General features: G+C 42.0%; 1 long non-coding RNA gene across 1 annotated transcript; it reads right to left on the bottom strand.

Annotated features, from left to right (window-relative positions):
• Positions 1 to 4,975: 4,975 nt before the first annotated feature.
• Positions 4,976 to 14,163, bottom strand: LOC120780594. The gene is made up of 3 exons (XR_005705917.1): positions 14,083 to 14,163; positions 5,149 to 5,463; positions 4,976 to 5,087 (listed from the first exon to the last, which is right to left on the bottom strand). It is a non-coding gene; the product is annotated as an uncharacterized LOC120780594 (long non-coding RNA).
• Positions 14,164 to 16,807: the final 2,644 nt, after the last annotated feature.

Below are 16,807 nucleotides of genomic sequence, written 5' to 3'. Positions count from 1 at the left end.
TGATTGCAACTGCTGATACTAGCGTTTTGGAAGTTAAGTTGCAAAAATTAGTTTGAGATATTTATTGTAAGTATGTAATTGTTCAAAATAGTGAAATTAATTTAAATATTTCGACATTGGTTAGTTAAAATGCCTCATGAAACCATGAACAAGGCATCATATAAGGAATGCATGATAGCGAATATCAACAATATCGCAAAAAAAAAGTAAACCGGCACCGGAACTGCATCTCTAAATACCTAAAATATTTAAGTAAATATGGCACAATTCGATGAAGTGGGCGGAAAAGCAACATTGATTTGCATTGCAAACGGCAAATACAAAGACTTGCTGTGGTTCATTTAATGAGTAGTGAAAAAATTTATGGTCGTGTGAGTCTCCAAATAACTGACAGTTGAATAGTGCAAAGAATCCATAAAAATCCATTACTGAAACATACCTCCATGGTGCCTAAACCCAAGCCTTCACAGCGACACTTGAAGGCCCGCATGAAGTTTGCAAATAAGTACCGTTTTTTATGCTAAGAATGGCATAACGTAATTTTTACTAATGAAAACAAATTCAATCTAGATGGCCCTGATAGTTGCAAAAGATATTGAGAGATACACGCCAGGATCGGCGATCCTGTTTTAAGCGAAGGTTTGGGGGTGGAAGTGGGATGGTATGAGCTGCATTCTGCTATAGGGGAAAGTCATATATGTGCTACATCACTACCCTAATGAATACCCAAATGTATGTCGGTATCCTGGAGAGTGACTTAATAGAATTTGGTGGCAATTTATATGGTGACGACAGCACTTTTCAGTAGCACAAGGCTTCAATACAAACAGCTTAGGTCACCAAATCCATCTTTACTGGGCGAAAAATACCTGTATTGGACTGGTCCGCCTTAAGTCCGGGCCTAAATCCGATTGAGCTCCTCTGGAGTATCGTCTCTGGCAAAGTGTTCAAGAACGGTATACAGTTTGAGACAGCAAGAACCTTAAAAAGGCAATATACCAGAAAACACTATTGACCCAGCCCACCTTAAAGCCTTGGTGGATTAGATTGCATCCCGACTTAATTCCGTAATACTGAATAATAGTAATAGTATTGATTATTAATATCATATATACATAATCATTAATAATATTAAAAAATAAAAACCAAATATGCACATATATATATTTAGTAGTAAGACTATTTTTGATTTAACTTCCTTATTACATACATATATTTGAAATTTGTTACCAATTTATGTTTTTATTTTTTAAACATTATCTGCAAATAAAACTACACCGAAATTTCGATATCAGCTTTTGTACTTTTTTAATCAAGTAAATACATGATGCGCATATAATTTGTATGAGGTATATCAATCTCATTTTGTTAAGCTCACTAACTTTCAAATGATTTTGTCTATAGCTGAATGTGTTTTGTTTTTAATTTTTAATATTTTTCATAAATAACATGTCATTAACTTATTTCTAAATAAAAAATTTCTATACCGCAAAATGTTCCGTTATAAAGTGTAGTCAAATATGCACAACACTTGAAAATTTTTATTGGTAAACTTTGCGTGGCCACGAGAGTACGAATGGCGTAGAGTACAGACAACACTCCATACACTGGTACTTAATATCGAAAGGGCTCTTGAATTTAAGGAATACGCTCTTGGAGCATTCCTGGACATTTCTGGACCGTTCAACAACGTCTCTACGGAATCTATTATGAACAGTATCCAGTCAATAGGTGTTGGTGCTGCTATACAACGGTGGATCAGTATCCTTTTGACGTCTAGTCGGATAATAGCAGAATGGAACGGCAGTAAAATAACCAAGAAAGTCTGTAGAAGTACTACCCAAGGTGGTATGCTATCACGGTTTCTATGGGCATTAGTGGTGAATAGACTGCTAAAGAAATTAGGTAGGCAAAGCCCCTAAGATAGTGGTATGTGCGGACAAGATTGCCATCTTAATAATAGGAAGATATCTACGGACCATTGGCAGTACCTTGACCACCACTCTCAATACAGTCCAGAACTGGGCATCGCAAGCGGGTCCGGGGTTGAACCCGTAGAAAACGGATATGGTATTCACAAGAAAGCACTCTATGGAAAGCGGTAAGTATGTTTCTAATATACGAGCAACGTGGTCATCCACGTTGTTGTTGTTTGCGGAAGCTTCGCACGGCGAACACGCAATATTCGACCGCTTGAGTGGTTGCTGTTACTGAGCCGGCCTGCGCGTCAGTCGCATTTTTCAGTGCGTTCAGACACACGCACTTGGAGAGCAGCTGTTCCAGATTCCTCTTTGTCCGTGAGCCTTCTACGTCAGTGGTACACCGGCGTATCAGTCTGACTGATAAGGAGTCGGGAAGCGAGATGCCTCCTAGACGGAGAAGGAGGGCTAAGATTCTCGGTGGAAGCGGAGAATCCGCCTCTCCTTCGGTGGTGGATGATTCCACGTCGGGTGGCGAGGGGGAAGTGACGGGACCTCCGTTAACGAGTGCAAAAACGAGGGAGGCAGCGGCAGTTGTGGTGGGAGTGCCAATGTGGCCAACCGGTTGCACGTACGGGGTAGCCGCGTAATGTGTGCTAAAATCAGGGAGGGAGCGGTAGTAGGAGCGTGGCCACCACTGTGAAAGCTCATCCGGCTAATACGGTGGGCAACGGAACGGGAGTCGGACGTGAGAAAGAGGCGTTACGAAAGCGGGCACTAGCGTCACGAGTGCCAATAAAGTTGGTATGCGATCGAGTGATTGTAGTTAGAGGTGGGGCAGTGAGCCATGTTGCGGCTGGAAAAAAAATTACGGAGCAACTTACTGCATTGATTTTCGATGCCAAAAACTTCGAGGCAGGGACTTTGAAGGGGCTGTTGGAGCTTGCCTCAAAATATAAGGCGCTTTCGATGACAATTATTACCGATAATGCCCATTTTCGAGTACAAGTAGATACCCTTAAAGGAAGTTGTGGGAGACATTCCTCGACACCGAGCAGGTCAATGCCGGCTTCGTCGGCACCGATGCCAGCGCCTCCAGCATCTGCGCTGTTAGCAATCACACCGGTGACGCCGAAGGCTGTGGAGACCTGGTCGGTTGTGGTCAGGAGTAAGGGGCCTGCAACTTCCCCGAAGGAAGTAATTAAGAAGGGGGTCAAAGAGGTGGGTCCCTCGCTCGGAGTAAGGATCCACGAAGTCCGACCAATCAAAGGCGGTGGGGCGGTTATCTGCACTCCCTCTGTTTTATGGAGGGAAAGGGTGGTGACCAACAAAAAATTCGGGGAACTGGAGTTGAACGTGACTGTCAACCGGAAAATGGGTCCTCGGGTTGTGGTTAAGGGTCTCCATACGGAGATCCCCATGAAGTATTTATGGAGGAGCTACTCCGGCTGAGCCTCCAGGGCTTCAGCCCGGAGGTTTGACGTAAGGATGGTCGGTCGTCCCTGTAAGGTGGCCCCTGATGGTAGAACCAATGTCGTCCTTGAGGGTACGTACAAGTTGATATCCACTCTCCTGGAGGCAGGTAGGTGCTAAATCAAGTGGTTTTCTTTCCGGATGCTACCGGATAGCCCCGTCGCTGAATTGCCATTTGTGGCATTGTTGAACGCGCCCTCGCCAGACACTGATGGGAGGGATCATCCAGCTAAATTGTCAGGGCTCTTTTACCGTAATGTGCGAGTTTGGGGGTTGCATGATTGAGGGTGGATGCGGTATTGCCCTACTTGAGGAGCCCTACGCCACCAACGGTGTGGTTTCGGGGTCTTCCTGGGGTTGTAAAGTCTTCACGGACCATAGAGCTAACGCCGCAATAGTTGTGAATGAACCCAACTATGATTGCGAAGTTGTTGATTCTTCGCAACTGGGTGTATGTGTCGCGATAGAAGGGGAGTTCTGTAGGCTGATTGTCGCTAGTTTCTACTGAAAATATAGCGAGCCCTTAGAGCCCTACCTAGGCTAAATGGATAAGCTACTACTACTTGCGAGTAGTAGCCCATTTATTTTGATATTGGCAGAAACCAATATGAACTCTCGGTTAGGGAAGCGTTATCTAGTATACCGCTTAGAGATTTTGAAGAGTTCGGGTGGACGAGCAAATTGCTCGTCTCTATGGGGTAGTTAGGAGATGTGATAGTTATATGATAAGAAAGATTAAATGGTGGACGCGTGAGTTAACCGTGCAATTCTGATAGGCTGTCCCAGCTTATCTATGAATTTAGTTGTGCGACTTGGGAATACAAATAAATGGAAGGAAATTAAAGAAGAAGACTGGAGGAGCTTCATTAGGGAAAATATGAGCGACTCCTGGGGTCAGCTCTATAGGATCTGCCGGGGTAGTAGGAAGGAGGACGTCACCTCTCTTCGCGTCGGTGGCACTCTGTTATCGTCATGGAGAGAGTGTGCGGGGGTTCTGTTTGGTGCGTTCTTTCCAAGGTAGGAGGTGCAGATACATCAAGTACAAGAGGTACCTGTCCCTCCATTAGATTACTGTTTGTTGGGATACTCCTTTGGGCTGGTTAGGTCTCAACGGTTCCCAGGTTTTGACGGTTTGAACGGAGAGACGTTTAAACGCTTGCGGAAGTTCATTCCAGAATACCTGGAGGTCATTTATAATAAGTGCGCCTGGGAGGGATAATTTCCACGTGAGAGGAAAAGTGCTAGGGTTGTTCCTCTCCTGAAGCTCTTTGATAAGATCAAAAGTGATAGGGTTTTTCCTCTCCTGAAGTTCCTTGATAAGATCAGGAGCAATCCTCGGTCTTACGGGGCATCAGTCCCCTTCCAGTACTTGTAAAAGTGCATGGTGGAACGGCTTCAGGAGCTAACGCGGGGTGTGTGGTCGGATAGGCAGTATGGGTTCAGGAAAGAATACAATATAGAGGATGCATGGTTTATGTTCAGAATGTCGTTAGGACATATTTGGGGATCGTTGCCCCGCATTTGCACCAAAACAAAAAAAAAAAAAAGGTCTACATACTACATACCGTGTGAGGCAGACGTGGTTTTTTTTTGCGATCCAAAAACTTTGTAGATATCCAGTATTTTTGTTGTGAAAAATAGTGGTTGTTCGAGTGAAACATCCCAGATAGTGAACCACATGTGTGGATACCAAATCTAGAGGAAAAGATAAGTACACATTGATTTTTTAATAACATAAATTTTCATTTGCACTTACCTTTCCGTTTTTTGGCAAAATTTGGCAAATATAGCCTTTTCCCCTTCCAATAACGTGCATTTAATAATTTTTTGTTCTGCCGTTTTTTGTGTTGGTCGATCAGCTGTTTGGGACAGAAACAAAGGGTGTTCCCAAACTATTCTTTCGCAGAGGACATGGCCTCTGAAAATAGTATTGGGCTAACATCGGAGAATCCTTTCCGAAGGAACTCCAAAATGATGAGAACGCCACCCAATGGTAAAAATGAGGAGTCCGCCGCTACTGGGCCAAATAAGCGAGGAGATATTGCTGCCCAAGAAAGCAAAGGGGGCAAACCTGAGGAGTTTGAAAAAGATGAAACGGTTAGCATCTCTTGCTGCCTGAGTAAAAAAATCAAAGAACTAGAAATGATGATGGCCGGCCAAAGGCATATTAATCAAGCTATGCGCGAATTAGTAAGCAGCATAGTGATATTACATGCCAAAACGGAAAAATTGATAGGGAAACCATCGCAAGTACCCACCATTGGAAGAGATGCAAATACCCTTAAAAGAATGCGAGAGGCAACAAGCTATCAACCACCTACAAAAAAGCAAAAAAATGTAAACGAAAAGCCGCAATTGTGGTACAGTGGAGGAGCAAAATTAACCCAAGAGGAAAATACGACTAGTCTAAACACAAGTGAAAGATGGGTAGACGTTGTAAAAAAGAAGAAACCTTTGGAAAGGAAGATCAGAACAAAACCAGATGCCATAATCATAACAAAGAAGGATGGTGCGTCATATGCAGATATTCTGCGAAAAATTAAAAGCGACAGCGGGCTTGAAGTACTGGGTTCAAATGTAACCCATATTCGTAAAACGCTAAAAGGAGATTTACTTATTGAACTAAAAAATCGTGGAGAGACGAAAGCCGAATCTTTCCAAAGCGCCCTGGAGGGGGTGGTTGGCGAAATGGCTAAGATACAGCCCAAGACCCACAACGTCACGATTACGTGCAAAGACCTTGATGAAATAACAACTCCCGAAGAAATCTGCGCAGCACTAAAAAGAGAGTACGGAATCGAAAATCTGGAGATATCGAGTGTGAAAAGTCTGCGAAAAACGCGTAGTGGCACGCAAATAGCACTTGTATGCTTGCGTGCTCAAGATGCCAAGGCCGCACTTAAAATTGGGAAAATAAAGATTGGGTGGTCGATCTGTCGGCATCGAGAATATTCGCCTGTTCCCAGATGCTATAAGTGTTTCCACCTGTGTCACATGGCGCGAAATTGCTGCAGCTCGACAGACAGATCTTCCCATTGTACACGCTGTGGAACCGCGGGACATTTAGCGAAGGTATGCTCAAACGTCCCGAGCTGCATGCTCTGCAAAGGGGAGCACTCAGTATTGAGCACGACTTGCCCAAAGTATCTCGAGATGATGAAGTCTCTAAGTAAATGAGGATACTACAGTTAAACCTTAACCATTGTGCAGCGGCCCAGGATTTGCTAGAACAGACAGTCATAGAAGGGAACATTGATGTCGCCATACTAAGTGAACAATACTCCCAGCGTCCGGAAAGCACATGGATTGCAGACAAATGTGGCAAAGCAGCAATATGGTCCTGCAAAGGTCAACCTTTTAAGACCTGCTCCAGAGAAGCTCATAACTGCTTCACATGGGCCAATATACATGGGATATATTTTGTAAGTTGCTATGCTCGTCCCAGCGCAGCAATCACCGAATTCGAAGATTTCCTTTTAAGACTTTCATTAGAAACCAGAGGCAAAACACCGATTATAATAGCGGGTGATTTTAATGCTTGGTCAACTGCATGGGGCAGCAGATGCACAAACCATCGAGGGCGGCTAATTCAAGAATACCTGAGTCAAACGCACCTAACAATAGTGAACACCGGAACACAAAATACGTTCCAAAAAGGGAATAAAGGATCTATTATTGACATTATGTTTGCAAATGTTTCGCTTAGTAGGCACATTAAGTGGGCGGTGTCAAACATGTACACAAACAGCGATCATATGGCAATTATGGCACAAATCTCGTACTCCCGAGAGCCCGAACTTCTTAGCAGAAACACTTTCCGAAAGCGAAGCTGGAAGCAACAGGAGTTCGACCCAGACTTGTTTGAGCTAGTCTGGAGTGCATCAAAAGTATCAGGTGACGACGCCGCCCACTTGGTATCGACAGTGCGAAAGGAACTGGTTGCAGCATGTGATGCAACAATGCGCAGAAAATATCACATCGCAATAAGCGGCGGCCTGTATATTGGTGGAATGAGGAAATTTCCACGCTGAGAAAGCTTTGTCACTCAGCCAGACGGCGTCTACAGCGTAACCGGAGTGAAACGAACGAAAATCGCCTTAGAGATGAATATAAAAGCCACAAGATGCTCCTAAAGTCGGCAATTACCCGGAGCAAAAAACATGTTTTGAGAAGCACTGTGAGGAAGCAAACATTGATCCTTGAGGAACTGCTTACAAAATCTGTATGTCGAGTTTTAAAAATATGCAGCAGCAACCTAAAGATGCCTCTTTTATGGGAAAAGTCGTCGAACACTGTTCCCGAAACACGACCGGATTTCCTATGCTATGCTACGAAACGAAGCTGCAGTTCCACTCCCGTTAGTCACGGAAGAAGAGCTATTGGCCATAGCTAAGAAAATCAAAAACACCAAAGCGCCCGGGTTGGATGGGATACCCAACAGGGCCCTGAAGGAAGCTATAAGCTCAAAGCCTCAACTATTCACTAAAATGTACAACGCGTTCATAAAGGAAGAGATGTTCCCCGAGGCGTGGAAAGTACAGCGATTGGTTCTGCTCCCAAAACCAAAAAAACCACCTGAAGAACCCTCATCGTACCGACCCCTGTGTATGCTCGACACAATGGGTAAAGTGTACGAAAATATAATAAGAAACCGCTTGGAGTTAGCAATCCAGAAAGCCGGCGGACTATCAGAGAGACAATACGGCTTTATAAAAAAGAGATCCACGATTGACGCACTACGAGAAGTCGTTGATACTGCGAAATGTGCAGTAAGTGGCAAAAGATGGAAAGGTGGCACAAAAAAGTACTGCGCGCTGATTACCCTGGATGTCAAGAATGCGTTCAACTCGGCAAAATGGGCACACATAATCAAAGCCCTGGATGAAATACGCGCCCCTGAATACCTCATAAACATTATATTGAGCTATTTTAAAAACAGAAGGCTGCTTTTTGATACAGACGAAGGTACCAAGAGTTACTCTATCTCGAGTGGAGTACCTCAAGGGTCAGTGCTAGGCCCACTATTATGGAACCTCATTTATGACGGGGTGCTAAAAAGACAGCAACCAACAGACGTGAAGCTAATAGCGTATGCGGACGATCTCATGGTGGTAGCAGTGGCCAAACAATTAGCCGACCTAAGAAACAAATGCAATGAGTGCTTAAATTGTGTACGGCATTGGTTCTCTTCTATGAGTTTGGAACTGGCGGAGCAAAAAACTGAAGTTTTGCTCATAAGCACCAGGAAGGTAGAAGAACAAATAGAGGTCACCATAGGGGAGTGCGAGATAACCTCGCAGCCGCAGCTGAAGCATCTGGGAGTAATATTAGATTCTAAATTAAAATTTAAAGAACACCTGGAGTATTCCTCCAGTAAAGCAAACAGAATTTACAATGCTCTATCGAGAATGATGACCAATACAGGCTGTGTGCGTTCCAGCCGGCGATTCTTACAAGCGAAAGCAATGAGTTCCGTAATACTGTACGCAGCACCAGTATGGATACAGGCAATGGATATAAAAGCGTATGCTAAACAAATAATTGCCGTGCATAGGCTTTCTGCAATTCGAGTAATAAGTGCTTTCCGGACAACATCAACCGACGCTGCTGAAGTATTAGCCAGCATGCCGCCCATTGACATCCAGGGAGATGAACTCGAGCGTTTATATCATCTATCAGTGCCGAAAACAGTATCGGCAAAGACAGAGGAGAGGAACAAAAGCATTAAAATGTGGCAGGAGCGGTGGAATTCCTCATCTAAAGGGCGTTGGACCCACCGACTGATACCGGACATCCACTCGTGGATAGACAGACGACATGGAGACCTAGACTTTTATCTGACTCAAATACTTAGTGGACATGGGTGCTTTAGAAGCTACCTTTTCAGATTCCACAATGACATTAGTCCGAACTATCCGACATATACAGAGCATATAGAAGACTCTGAGCATGTACTATTTTATTGCCCTCGATTTTCAAATACAAGGGAAAAACTAAAAACCACACTCGGTGGTGGTTTTACAGTCGATAATTTAACGACACTCATGTGTCAGTCGACTGATAATTGGAAAGCTTTCAGCGAAGCGTCAGCATCCATAATGACAAAACTGAGACTTTTTGAACAAATTAGGCGTCCGTCAGTCCGCGCGATAGAGGAGACTTAAATGTCCTGTCCCTCCCACGAAGTATTACTTAATCGGTGGTTCCGTGGGAGAGCCATGAGTTGGGAGTAGGTTCGGTTTAGCGGATTAAAGTTCCGCACTCCGGCTTTCGATGCTTCCCCCTACTATAAAAAAAAGGGGCGTTTGATTCCCTAAGCTGGGGTCGAGTGGTGCAACTGCTGGAGGAGCGTGGCTGTCCGGAAATTACTCTTTGGCGGAGTTAGTTTTTGGACAGAAAGGCCTCTCTTCTCGGCATGAATGGGAGTGTGGAGATTGGAGTCGTTCGTGGCGACGTGTGAATGGGGCAGCATCAGATATCTGACCCAAGTCAAACATCTGGGGCTGACCATTAGTAAAAGGATTTGTTTTACTCCACACTTAACGAATGTGAAGGAGCGAACACATGCAACCGTACGCAAAATACGACGCATTTTGAGGAATGATTGTGGTCTCGGACGTAGTGCTATCCGCATCATATATCGTGGCATGTATGTGGTCTGTGCCACATAAGAAGCCGCTGTATGGTGGGAAGCAGCCACGACTGTCTTGGGGTCTCAAAAACTCCTCTCAACTCAGCGCTGTATGATGCTTGTTTGTTTGCCTCAACGGATGTTATGCAGGTGTTGTTAGGTGCACCCCCTTTTGACCTGATTGTCCTACAGCGTGCTGTTACATTCAGGTTAAGAAGGGGCTTGAGTGTGTCACTACTGCGGGATGACTGGATTTCTGACGATGATGCGGAGAGGGAGGGATATCTAGAGAGCAAGAGGCTTCTAGATGATAGGATTAGGTGTAGGTGGCAAGAACGTTGGGACAATAGTCCTAACGGCCGAGTAACCTATCTTCTTGTGTGTTCATTCCACACTGCCAATTTTTACTAAAAATCCCTAGCATTCTCAGGGAGCTGATCAACGCATTGATTTGATCCGCTGTGCTTTTGAGTGTCTTGGGGTAAGGTTGTCGTCAGTAGGTACCCACGTTAAACACACCGGACGTTGTCCAAGGTAAGCATTCGTTAGTTGAATGTTGCATCTTTGTGATTCTCAGAGTGTTTTTGTTTTTATTCGTTGGCACCGTTATTTCCTGGCACGTGTACGTAGAGGTCAAAGAATTGTTAGTGCAATTGGTGGGTGCATTGCTGTGGTAGCTGTACTGCCAATCAAGAGTTCGGTGCTGAGCATGTGGCGTTCAGTGGTCTCATTGCCAGGAGGATCTGGACAGAATTGCAAAAAAGTTACCGGCGTCTGTTCAGTGTTGGAGATTGTGACTCTTCTGGAAATCAACGGTCGTAACAGCGTACCGTTCAGCCCAGGGTGTAATTAGGAGCAACTCCAAATCGGTCGACTCAGGAACGTTACGCGGATATTGTCCGTCCGTCGGCCAATAGAGTGGCCTAAGTCCGACACTAGGTTGGAGTTGTGGGCTGTGCCCCGGCAATAATTGATCGTTTGGGTAGTCACCGTTATAGAGTGGGCTGTGTATGAGTGGGCTATTTGGGCTGGACTTACAATAGGAGGCGCTACTGATGACGGTTATAACCGAGAATGCTCATCTTCGCGGAAAGTTTGACAGCGTTAGATGGGAGCTTAAGAGAGAGTGGGTAATGAGTGATCGTAATTTAATTCAAATTATGGTTACTCCTAAATTTCCACCATCGAGGAATGAGAGTCCATTGCAGCGATGGCGTACCACTGGTAATGACTGGAACCAGTATGGACTTTCGGTTAGGGTAGCGGTATTAAACGTACCGCTTAGGGTTTTTGAGTAGTTGGGAGTGGATGAGCAAATTGCTCGTCTTTATGGAAAGAACGTTGGGTCAATAGTCCTAACAGCCGAGTAACTTATGAGTTCATTCGGGACGTTGGCTTTGCTGATGATAACGCAGACTTCAGATTTTGTCTGAGACTGGGTTTTCTGCTCATGGTGTATGAGCCTCTGAATGAATTTTTGCATTAAATGCACTTATCTGATAGGTCGGGTTGTTTTTGTGGGGCGGAGGTAAAGGACTAGATGCACAATGCCCGATATACTCGGACATTAGGTATCTGGTTGGTATGGGGATTAGCTGGACTGATGAACTGTGGTATGTTAGTGGTGTGATCTCCACTAGTCGGAATTCCGAACAATAAGGGTCGTTTGCGCGTAAGTTGTTTAAACAGCGAAGGCGTTTAGCTGCGAATTATGATTAGGCATTGTATGAGTGATGTGTGTGTGAAGCTTAATTGGTAGTAGTTTCGGCTAGGAGGTCTGACCGGAGACTTAATTCTGTTATTTCGGAGAGCAGGAGCCCTTGGAGTTCGCTCCAACCTGCTCTGAATTGGGCCCTTGGGGAGTTTTGTGGTGGTTGTGGTTAAATAACAAATACAGGAAGATTTGTCCTTTTGTCAATTGAATGCGGAGTTGCATTGTAACCGGGTGCCGGACCCAAAGTACGACAAAGGTTTTAGATGGGCCTCAAACCCGATCAAGGTGGTAAGTGTATCCATTCTACACCGCCAAATGGTACTGAAAATGCCTACTATGTTCCAGGTCACAAAGGCATCGATGGCATTGAAATAGTGGACGAGATTGTCAAGAGCTGTTTACGGCTAACATCAGAAAACGTGATCAACTTTGGGAAACCCATGCATTGTCAGTACCACGACCCCGACAAAAGCATAATGAAGAAAATCAGAACCGATGGAACGAGATACCAAAATGCAAAACTGCAAAGGTCATGTTTAAAACGGAGGATCGGAAATACACAAAGTTCCTATTGCAACTCTATAGAAGAGACTTTAGGATGGGAATACTTAATGGGTACTGTCTGGTGGCGACACAAGCAAGATGGGCCTGACAGATTGAAAAGACTGCAGGAACTGACTAAGCAGGGAAAGAGGGAAACAATGGAGCATCTCTTGTGCACTTGTCCCGCATTGGCAAGACTACACTGTAAATATCGGCGGTCCCCACAGTATGATACACTGGAGGAGGTATCGACAGTGAGGCCGCATAGTCTGTTAAATTTCGCGTCAAGCACAGGCATCGTAAACGATCCTCTTAGACTTAGCAAGTGAACTTCATCTGGTATTTCAAAGGACCTAACTTGGCTGTTAGTGGCTTATTTTCCTTCCAGATTAAACCGGCCTAACCTAACTTTTTTTCGGGATGGTTTTATACCGGATATATCGATCAATATGTAAGATATCTTAACAAAATTAAGTGTATACAGGATACACTATAGTTTAGTAAAATTGATCCACGAATTACCGCAGTTTCCACATAGTACTTATTATGATTTTCGATAGTCTAGCAGACCTTATGCCCAATGTGTCGGCCAGTGTGAGAAATATCATCACAACATTGCGTGATACATGTTCACAAATATACTTGAGTAATGCGAAACGTTAATGCAATCAGTCCAGATATAATGATTTCATTGATTTTGAATTTCCATCCATTTGTTCACGGCCTTTATGCCGTTCAATAAATATGTTAGAAATTTCAATAAAATAGATTGAACAAATTAACAATGTGTATTTCTTATAAATTACATAGCTTAGCGATGACTTTGAAATAAATTGGTCTAGACCTTACTCTAAACCTCATGTCTCTAATATCCTGATTTTGGTTTATGTTTTTAACATATACCCCTATATTAAATTTATGTTACATACATATACACACTTGTATACATCCCATTTGGGTCAATTAGTTTCAATTTAATATATGTATGTATGTATATGCATATTAGTTAAAAATGTAGCGAAATGATCACGAATAACCAATGCAGTATGAGATGGTGCATTATTGCATTTCTATGCTCAATAAACTCAGACATAGAAAAAATCCAAGAATTCGCTTTTAGAGCCTCACAAAACGACGCGTATCTCAAATACTAATGGATATTTTGACGTGGAATTTAGCATAGATGTCACTGACCAACCTAGAGAAAAATAAATTTACCGATTCGAAATATTAAAATTATAAATTAAAAATTCACTTTTAATTTGATCACAGTAGTAAAGTCTTGCTGAAAATATTTCCCCGGCTTTGTTCCTTGGAAATTGAGAAAATATAAAATGTTCTGTAATTGGCATTATTTAAATCAATAGTCTTATACAAGTACCTTCCAGAGCGGTTGATGTTGTTGTGTTTTTGGTTTCGTTAAGCTCGGTCAATCTGTTTAAGTTTTATTTACTGGTAAAAGGTGGGGAAATATTTGCAGATGTTGATAAAATCTTATATTAAGGAATTTTGAAAACTAAATAAAAAATCGGTATTCGACGAAACTGTCAACTAATTACAATTATATTCGGTATCATATTAATTTATACCAATGATTATGTAAAATACAATACTAACAAAATTTAGTTTGTTACTACCGAGATATTTATTTTAAAAATAACCTAGCTAACACAAATCATTAGTGCAAGAAAATTACCATATCAATTGCCATAACTTTTATTAGAATTTAGAATTGGCATAAATTTATTAGAAAAAAATTATAAACTTAGTTATATAGTTTAATTTCCACTACAAGTACTTACTGCGATTCAGTTGACTTCAGTTGACTGTTAAATAATGTGACATAATTTTTAGATCTTGATATTGAGAGAGTGACAGGAACCTGTAAAAGTAAGAATTATATTTTACGGTATACATATACATATACGGTATTATATAATATCAGATTATGTTAATTGTGTTCACCAAATAGAAGGCAACACATAGAAGTAACTGATAGGAAACAAAACTTGTAACCAATAATATTAAAAAATCAAATTTTTTTGTATAACGGTTAAGTTCAAAACTCCTAAATGTGCGACTTCCAAACCTTAAAAACCTTAACAGTATTTTTTTTTTTCAAAATGATAAAACACGTTTTCATAAATAATAGGAGGATGGAGCTATGTGTAGAAGTTCACGCAAGTGAGGAAAGTTTTCTGATCGCCATTCACTTGGGAGTGGCCAGAAACGATTCCCTCACTACTTCCGGTCTTTGACCAAGTATCATCTGGGTAGCCTAAGAACATCCGTTCGAAGGCGAGCTAATGTGAGAAGGCGAAACATCCCCTACATAGGGTTGTGCGCTGGGTTTGGGACAGGGTTCTCATTTACTACTCCGTAGCAGCAAAATTTCTAAAATTATTGCCATGCTATCGCTACCGCTCTCACTTTGTCGGGAGCCACAGCGAAGCTTTAGCATAACAATGTAAAGTATGTGCTCTACTCTGCTCCGAGTTTTGTTAGGTAAAAAACTATAGCTGGAGCGGGAGCAAAAATTAAGTTCTGCGCTATGCTCTGGCGTAGCGGTAGCAAAAATTGGGAGCGTAGCACAGCAGAGCAAATGAAAATTTTCATGTGCTACAGCTCCCGCATGTGTTTGTTGTTTTTTTTTCTTTTTGCTATTTTCTGGCATAATATTTGAATTAATTGAATAATTCAAACAAAACAATGTTATGCAAATCATTTTGGCACTTGTTGCGTCAAGTGCCTTTATAAATCTAAAATCAAATATTCAAGAAATATATTAATAAAGTGAACCAGATAATAATTGAATAAATTATAATTTTTTTTATTATGTAAAATACTTACCAATTTTATATTACCAAAAACATCATCTATTCCAAATGTATTACAATACTCAATTACAATGAATTTTCGAAATTAATTTTAACTATGTACATATACTTTCCCTCTTTTTATATACATTAGGGTGTTGTTTTTTTTAACTATTAATTTTTTTCAGTCCCGTCACGAAATTTCCTTGGAAATACCCCCAAAAAAAATTCCCTGAAAATTTTAGTTCTATTCTACTCTACCATTCCCAATATTTAGTAATTTTATAATTTTTTAGGAAGAATCAGTTTGATATTGTACGCATATACATACATACTTCAATGTATATTGCAAAGAATTTAAAACATTTCTGTATATCTAAAATTATAATAAACCTTTTTATCAACACTCCAATTATTCCGCTTTATCTTTACGTTAGATATCGCGTTTGGTTTGTTATGAATGCATTTGTGTCCTTGACCAATAATCTAGCAAAGTATCCGCAGTGCCTTGACGATGAAAATTCCAATGCCATTTTTTGTTGTGATATTAAATATATCGGACGGGCTCGTCTTAAAAAAAAAAAAACTACCTGGTTAAGAAGCAAAATCAGTATAACCCATATACTAAGCATGTTTGTAAATGAAAATTTTTACTTATTTCTTTCTATTTTTGAATTACTAAAATTTTCAAATGATTCTTACATAAATTTTGAACAAATGCTTATGATTTGAAATATAATTTTTGTATTTATGAGCTGATATTGAAATTTAGCATTAGAGCAATTTAGAGATAAAATGTATCCTATGTCCTTACCCTGCTTCTAAACTACCTCCCCACCAATTTTAAGCCAAATCGGTTCAGCCGTTCTTGAGTTATAAACGACTTTCTTTTATATACCAACTTGTACCATACTTGTAAATGCCACAAAATAGCAAAAAAGAAAAAAAACAACAAACACATTCGGGAGCTGTAGCACATGAAAATTTTCATTTGCTCTGCTGTGCTACCGCTCCCAATTTTTTGCTACCGCTACGCCAGAGCATAGCGCAGAATTTAATTTCTTGCTCCCGCTCCAGCTATAGTTTTTTACCTAACAAAACTCGGAGCAGAGTAGAGCACATACTTTACATTGTTATACTAAGGCTATGCTGTGGCTCCCGACAAAGTGAGAGCGGTAGCAAGAGTAAAATGAAATGCTACGAGAGTAGCGTAGTTTTTTAAACGCTGGTTTGGGACCCGCCACGTAAAAAAACACCCCCAATGAAAGGAAGCAACAAGCCTCGGATGAGAGACCCCCTTTTAATGACGACCATGGCAAAGGAAATAAGGACTACGATTTGAGGGCATGCACCTGGAATATCCGGACCCTTAATTGGGAAGGTGCCGCTGCCCAGCTGGTTGATGTCCTCGCGAAAATAAAAGCTGACATCACCGCCGTCCAAGAAATGCGATGGACGGGACAAGGACAGAGACGAATAGGTCCTTGTGACATTTACTACAGTGGCCATATAAAGGAGCGCAAGTTTGGTGTTGGATTCGTGGTGGGAGAGAGACTCCGGCGCCGAGTACTATCATTCACTCCGGTGAATGAACGTCTAGCCACAATCCGCATCAAAGCGAGGTTCTTCAACATATCGCTGATTTGCGCCAACGCTCCGACGGAAGAGAAGGACGATGTGACCAAAGATGTCTTTTATGAGTGCTTGGAGC

Source organism: Bactrocera tryoni, unplaced genomic scaffold (assembly GCF_016617805.1).
Source record: "Bactrocera tryoni isolate S06 unplaced genomic scaffold, CSIRO_BtryS06_freeze2 scaffold_25, whole genome shotgun sequence".
Classification (NCBI taxonomy): Eukaryota; Metazoa; Arthropoda; class Insecta; order Diptera; family Tephritidae; genus Bactrocera; species Bactrocera tryoni.
Note: the sequence above shows the minus strand (reverse complement) of the source record. Positions and strands in the feature narration are given on the sequence as shown.